Source organism: Arachis duranensis, chromosome 4 (assembly GCF_000817695.3).
Source record: "Arachis duranensis cultivar V14167 chromosome 4, aradu.V14167.gnm2.J7QH, whole genome shotgun sequence".
Taxonomy (NCBI): domain Eukaryota; kingdom Viridiplantae; phylum Streptophyta; class Magnoliopsida; order Fabales; family Fabaceae; genus Arachis; species Arachis duranensis.
Window position 1 is genome coordinate 50,149,823 of NC_029775.3, and position 7,703 is coordinate 50,157,525.

Sequence of the window (7,703 nt, forward strand, 5' to 3'; positions counted from 1 at the left end):
ACCCCAAATGACTGCATGAGCATTGATATCATTGACTCTCTGGTAAAAGAGATCAATATGACTAAGAGTCTCAAATCAGAGCTAGAGGATATCTTTAAAGATGTTCAGCCTGATCTGGAGGAACCAGAGAGAATAATAGAACCTCTGAAAATCCCACGGGAAGAGGAGAAACCTCCCAAACCCGAGCTCAAACCATTATCACCATCCCTGAAATATGTATTTCTGGGAGAAGGTGATACCTTTCCTGTAATCATAAGCTCTACCTTAGAGCCACAGGAAGAGGAAGCACTAATTCAAGTGCTAAGGACACACAAGATAGCTCTTGGGTGGTCCATCAGTGATCTTAAGGGCATTAGCCCAGCCAGATGCATGCACAAGATCCTATTGGAGGGTGATGCTAAGCCAGTGGTTCAAACACAAAGGCGGCTGAATCCAGCCATAAAGGAGGTGGTGCAGAAAGAGGTCACTAAATTACTAGAGGCTGGGATTATCTATCCTATTTCTGATAGCCCCTGGGTAAGCCCTGTCCAAGTAGTCCCTAAGAAAGGAGGCACGACAATGGTCCATAATGAAAAGAATGAACTGGTTCCTACAAGAATAGTTACAGGGTGGCGTATGTGTATTGATTACAGAAGACTCAATACAGCCACCAGAAAGGATCATTTTCCTTTACCATTCATAGACCAGATGCTAGAAAGACTGGCAGGTCATGAATACTACTGCTTCCTGGATGGATATTTAGGTTATAATCAAATTGCAGTAGATCCCCAGGATCAAGAGAAAATAACATTCACATGTCCATCCGGAGTATTTGCATACAGAAGGATGCCATTTGGTCTGTGCAATGCACCTGCAACCTTTCAAAGGTGCATGCTCTCTATTTTCTCTGATATGGTGGAAATATATCTGGAAGTCTTCATGGATGACTTTTCAGTATTTGGAGACTCATTCAGCTCCTTTCTTGACCATCTAGCACTTGTTCTAAAGAGGTGCCAAGAGACTAACTTAGTTTTAAACTGGGAGAAATGTCACTTTATGGTAACTGAAGGAATTGTCCTTGGGCACAAAATTTTGAACAAGGGAATAGAGGTGGATCAAGTTAAGGTAGAGGTAATTGAAAAATTACCACCACCAGCCAATGTTAAGGCAATCAGAAGCTTTCTGGGGCATGCAGGATTCTATATAAGGTTTAGAAAGGATTTTTCAAAAATGGCCAAACCTCTAAGTAATCTGCTAGCTACTGACACGCTATTTATCTTTGATCAAGAGTGTCTGCAGGCATTTGAGACTCTGAAAGCTAAGCTGGTCACAGCACCAGTCATCTCTGCACCAGACTGGACATTACCATTTGAATTAATGTGTGATGCCAGTGACCATGCCATTGGTGCAGTGTTGGGACAAAGGCATGACAAGCTTCTGCATGTCATTTATTATGCCAGTCGTGTTCTAAACGACGCACAGAAGAACTACACAACCACAGAAAAAGAGCTACTTGCAATGGTATACGCCATTGACAAGTTCAGATCCTATTTAGTGGGATCAAAAGTGATTGTGTACACTGACCATGCTGCTCTTAAATATCTACTCACAAAGCAGGATTCAAAACCCAGACTCATAAGATGGGTGTTACTTCTACAAGAGTTTGATATAGAAATAAGAGACAGAAAAGGGACAGAGAATCAAGTAGCGGATCACCTATCCTAAATAGAACCAGTAGAAGGGGCGTTCCTCCCTCTTACTGAGATTTTTGAAAACTTTCTGGATGAGCAACTCTTTGCCATCCAGGAAGTGCCATGGTTTGCAGACATTACAAACTTCAAGACAGTGAGATTCATACCAAAAGAGTACAGTAGGCAGCAATAAAAAAAGTTGATCACGGATGCAAAGTACTATATTTGGGATGAACCATATTTCTTCAAGAGATGTGCAAACGGAGTAATCCGTAGATGTGTGCCTAAAGAAGAAGCACAGAAGATCCTCTGGCATTGCCATGGATCACAGTATGGAGGACATTTTGGAAGTGAGCGAACAACCACAAGAGTCCTCCAATGCGGCTTCTAGTGGCCTACTCTCTATAAAGACTCCCGAGTGTTTGTACTTAACTGTGACAGTTGCCAAAGATCTGGCAATCTGCCTCACAGTTATGCCATGCCTCAACAAGGGATCTTGGAGATTGAGTTGTTTGATGTATGGGGTATTGACTTCATGGGGCCTTTCCCACCATCATACTCAAACACTTATATTCTGGTGGCAGTGGATTATGTATCCAAATGGGTAGAAGCTATTGCAACACCCACTAATGACACTAAGACAGTGTTAAAATTCCTCTAGAAACACATCTTCAGTAGATTTGGTACCCCTAGAGTATTAATCAGTGATGGGGGCACTCATTTCTGCAATAAACAGCTTTACTCTGCTTTGGTTCATTATGGAATTAGCCATAGGGTGGCCACTCCATATCATCCACAGATAAATGGGTAAGCTGAAGTCTCAAATAGAGAACTTAAAAGAATCTTGGAACGGACTATGATTAACCGTAGAAGGGATTGGGCAAGAAACTTGGATGATGCTCTGTGGGCATACAGAACAGCATTCAAGACCCCTATAGGGACCTCTCCATACCAGCTTGTGTATGGAAAGGCATATCACTTGCCAGTGAAACTGGAACATAAGGACTACTGGGCAACCAGATTCCTGAACCTTGATGCCAAGTTAGCTGGAGAAAAACGATTGCTCCAGTTAAATGTGCTAGAGGAATTTAGACTCAATGCTTTCGAGAATGCAAAAATTTACAAAGAGAAAGCAAATAGATGGCATGATAAGAAACTGTCATCCAGAGTCTTTGAGCCAGGGCAGAAAGTTCTGCTATTTAATTCTGGGCTCAGATTATTCCCCGGGAAATTGAAATCCCGGTGGAGAGGACCATATGTGATTACAAGTGTGTCACCATATAGATACGTAGAGCTTCAGGATAATGATTCTAACAAAAAGTTCATTGTTAATGGACAGAGAGTTAAACATTATCTTGAAAGAAGTTTTGAGCAAGAATGCTCAAAACTGAGGCTTGATTAAAACTCATTAATAGTCCAGCTAAAGACAATAAAGAAGCGCTTGCTGGGAGGCAACCCAGCCATTTACAAAGTTTATTTGTTAATTAATTGATTTTTACAGGTATATGTCAAGTATCTTTAAGGTAAAATAGCAATTGCTTAGGTTCACAGAGTTACAGAAGGATTCGCAGGATAAAACAGCAAAAAAGAAGCTCACTGGTGCGAAAAAGCCAGTAAAAGCTGTTTTGGGCGTTGAACGCCCAAAAGAAGCATCCACTGGGTGTTCAACGCCAGTAAGGATAGCCATCTGGGGGTTAAACGCCAGAAAGAAGCATCTTCTGGGCGTTGAACGCCAGAAAGAAGCACCTTCTGGGCGTTTAACGCCAAATTTACAGCGTCCTGAGCGTTCAGAAAAACGCCCAGTGACAAAAGACTTCCTGGCGTTCAACGCCAGAAAGAAGCAACAGCTGGGCGTTGAACGCCCAGGAGAAGCAGCGTTTGGGCGTTAAACGCCCAAAACATGCAGCGTTTGGGCGTTTAACGCCAGGATGGTGGGGAGGAGGTAAATTCGTTTTTACTTCACAATCTTTTAAATTTTTTACGTTTCAAATAATGATTTCTTGCATAAACATGTTACAAACTCTCATCCTTCAATTCCAAAAATTTTAATCCTAATTTCTAAAATCCCTTTTTCAAAAATATCAAATGTATCTTAATCCATAAACACAAATCTTTTTCCAATCCAATCCAACTCTTTTTCAAATCTTTTTCAACTCATCATATCTTTTGAATTTCGAAATTGTCTCTCTTTGTATTCCTCTCCTTTCCTTTCTTTTGCTTGAGGACAAGCAAACCTCTAAGTTTGGTGTGATTTTCCATGATCACTGAGCTAAAACTCATCAAGATCATGGCACCTAAGGGAACAGGAAGAGCAAGGATGTGACTTGAAGGAACTGAAGCGTCAGAAATTATCTCTTGAAGGATCAAGCACCCCACAGACTAGAGGAACACCCACTTCTCAAAATAAAGGTTGTTGAGTCCTAATCTTTGCCTTAACTCTGTGATAACTGTTCTTATTATGAATTTACCTTAGAAGATACATATTAGTAGTAGTAATTAGTATCTCTATTTTGACTTTATTTCCAATTAAGTTATAATTTATTTTTCTCATCATCGTCAAACATGAATAAAATAGTAGATTTTTAGAATAAAGAGGCAATTTAATTTTTTCGAGTTCTTAATAAGGAAAATTCTAATTATTTATATGTGGTGGCAATACTTTTTGTCATCTGAATGAATGCTTGAACAGTGCATATTTTTGATATTGAATTTTATGAATGTTAAAATTGTTGGCTCCTGAAAGAATGATGAACAAGAGAAATGTTATTGATAATCTGAAAAATCATGAAATTGATTCTTGAAGCAAGAAAAGCAGTGAAAAACAAGCTTGCAAAAAAAAGAGAAAAGCAAAAGAGGTAGAAAAAGCCAATAGCGCTTTAAACCAAAAGGCAAGGGTGAAAAGGATCCAAGTCTTTGAGCATCAATGGATAAGAGGGCCCAAGGAAATAAATCCATGCCTAAGCGGCTAAATCAAGCTGTCCCTAACCATGTGCTTGTGGCATGCAGGTCCAAGTGAAAGGCTTGAGACTGAGTGGTTAAAGTCGTGATCCAAAAGTAAAAAAGTGTGCTTAAGAACTCTGGACACCTCTAATTGAGGACTCTAGCAAAGCTAAGTCACAATCTAAAAAGGTTCACCCAGTTATATGTCTGTGGCATTTATGTATCTGGTGGTAATACTGGAAAACAAAGTGCTTAGGGCCACGACCAAGACTCATAAAGTAGCTGTGTTCAAGAATCAACATACTAACCAAGAAGACCCTAACCAAATAATTGCTCATTTGGAGGAGGTGCTCAAGAAGACCCTAACCAACACTTGACCACCTTCTTGAGGATCTGTGACACAGTGAAGACAAATGGAGTCCACCCGGATGTCTATAGGTTGCTCTTGTTCCCCTTTTCACTCAGGGACAAGGCAACAAAGTGGCTTGAATCCTTCCCAAAAGAAAGCCTAACAGATTGGGAGGAGGTAGTGAACAAGTTTTTAGCAAGATTTTACCCTCCTCAAAAGATCAATAGGCTAAGAACTGAGGTGCAAACTTTCAAGCAACAAGATGGTGAGACACTTTATGAAGCATGGGAGAGATTCAAAGACTTGACAAGGAGATGCCCATCAGAGATGTTTAATGAGTGGGTTCAACTTCACATCTTCTATGAGGGTCTTTCCTATGAGTCAAAGAAGGTTGTAGATCATTCATCAGGAGGTTCTTTAAACAAGAAGAAAACTGTTGAAGAAGTCATAGATGTCATTGAAACAGTTGCTGAGAATGACTACTTTTATGCCTCTGAAAGAAATAACACTAGAGGAGTAATGGAGCTAAACCACATGGATGCACTGTTAGCCCAAAACAAGATGATCACCAAGTAGCTAGCAGATCTTACCAAGAAGGTGGAAGAGAACCAAGTTGCAGCAGCCATCACCTCATCACCAACTCATGAAGGAGTAAACATTGGAGAAGAAGGTGACTGGGAGCAAGCCAACTATGTGGGAAATTCACCTAGACAAGTCGATGATCCATACTCTAAAACATACAACTCTGGATGGAGAAATCACCCCAACTTTGGATGGGGAAACCAACAAGACCAAGGATAGGATTCGAGACGTTCCAACTTCAACTCCAACAACAATGCCACTCATCAAAACACCTCACACATATATTACCAACATCCATCTAGTCAACCTTCTCAACCATCTAATCTCAACCCATCATCATCCACAGATGATAGGCTTTCAAAGATTGAAGGTCTACTCAAAATTCTATGCAAAGATATTCAAAATAGTAAAGATTTTCGGGAAGAAGTGCAGTCTAACATATAGAATCAAGATGCTGCCATTAAGAAACTGGAAACACAGATTGAATTCTTATTCAAGCAAACCCCTGGGCACAACAATTGCAGCAACATTAACTCAATACCAAGGGAAGAATGTCAGGCCATCACCCTCAGGAGTGGGAAGGAATTGAAGGAAACCCACAAGAAACCATCAGAGAAAGAATTGGATGAAGAAAACAAGGGACATGAGGAATCTCACACCTCAATCCCTAAGTCACATCAAGAAATAGAAGTACCCAATCCATGCCTCTCAAAGGCCCCATACCTACAGCAGTTGCAATTAAAGAAGAAGGGAGAGGACAACCAATTCTCAAGATTCTTGGAGATCTTCAAGAAATTACAAATAAACATACCCTTTGCTGAAGCAATCGAGCAAATGCCACTCTATGCCAAGTTCTTGAAGGAGTTGATGACCAAAAAGAGAGGCTGGAAGAATAATGAGACTGTGGTACTTACAGAAGAATGCAGCGCCATCATCCAACATAAATTGCCTCAAAAATTTAAGGATCCTGGGAGTTTCCAAATCCCCTGTATCATTGGAGAAATCACTGTGGAAAAGGCCTTATGTGATCTAGGAGCCAGCATAAATCTAATGTCTCTAGCAATGATGAAAAAGATGAAGATTGAAGAAGCCAAACCAACAAGAATGGCCCTTCAACTAGCAGACAGGTCATTCAAATTTCCCCATGGGGTAGTAGAAGACTTGTTGGTGAAGGTGGGAGACTTCATTTTCCCAGCAGATTTCGTAGTACTAGACATGGAAGAAGGAGCTAAGACCTCCATCATCCTGGGGAGGCCATTTTTAGCCACTGCCGGAGCCATTATTGATGTCCAAAAGGGTGAACTTATCCTCAGATTACACGAGGATAAAATGACATTCAATGTGTTTAAGGCCATGAGATACCCACATGACTTATTGGGAGAATGTATGAGGCTGGACTCAGTAGAAGCTTTGGTACAAGAAACTCTTGAAGAAGAGCTTGAAGCATCAATAGAAGAGGAGTTAGCAACAAGCGAAGAAGCTGCAGCCGCTGAAATACATGTTCAAAGTGGGCTAGAAGAGAAGGAGGAAAGAAAAGAAGTACCCAAATTGGAGCTTAAGGCACTGCCAACCACTCTTAAGTATGCATACTTGGGAGAAAATAAAAGCTATCCAGTAATCATAAATTCAGCTTTCAGCCAAGAACAGGAGGAAGAGTTGCTTCAAGTCTTACGACAGCATAAAGATGCGATTGGATGGACACTTGCTGACTTGAAGGGAATCAGTTCAGCCATATGCATGCATAAAATACTCTTAGAAGAAGGTGCCAGACCTTCCATTCAGCCCCAAAGAAGGTTAAATCCATCAATGAAAGAAGTAGTGCAGAAAGAAGTCATGAAGTTGTGGCAAGGAGGAGTAATCTATCCAATCTCAGACAGCCAATGGGTCAGTCCAGTTCAGGTGGTTCCCAAGAAAGGGGGAATCACTGTGGTGCCCAACGAAAGGAACGAGCTAATCCCTACAAGAACCATTACAGGCTGGAGAATATGTATTGACTACAGGAAGCTTAATGAGGCCACAAGAAAAGATCATTTCCCACTTCCCTTCATGGACCAAATGTTGGAAAGACTTGCGGGACATGCATATTATTGTTTTCTAGATGGGTATTTAGGATACAACCAAATAGTGGTTGATCCAAGAGACCAAGAGAAAACATCATTCAC

At 40.8% G+C, this 7,703-nt stretch overlaps 1 non-coding gene across 1 annotated transcript; it reads right to left on the reverse strand.

Annotated features, from left to right (window-relative positions):
• Nucleotides 1-5,184: 5,184 nt before the first annotated feature.
• LOC127747133 (small nucleolar RNA R71) lies at nt 5,185-5,292 on the reverse strand. Its single transcript, XR_008008937.1, has one exon. It is a non-coding gene; the product is annotated as a small nucleolar RNA R71 (small nucleolar RNA).
• Nucleotides 5,293-7,703: the final 2,411 nt, after the last annotated feature.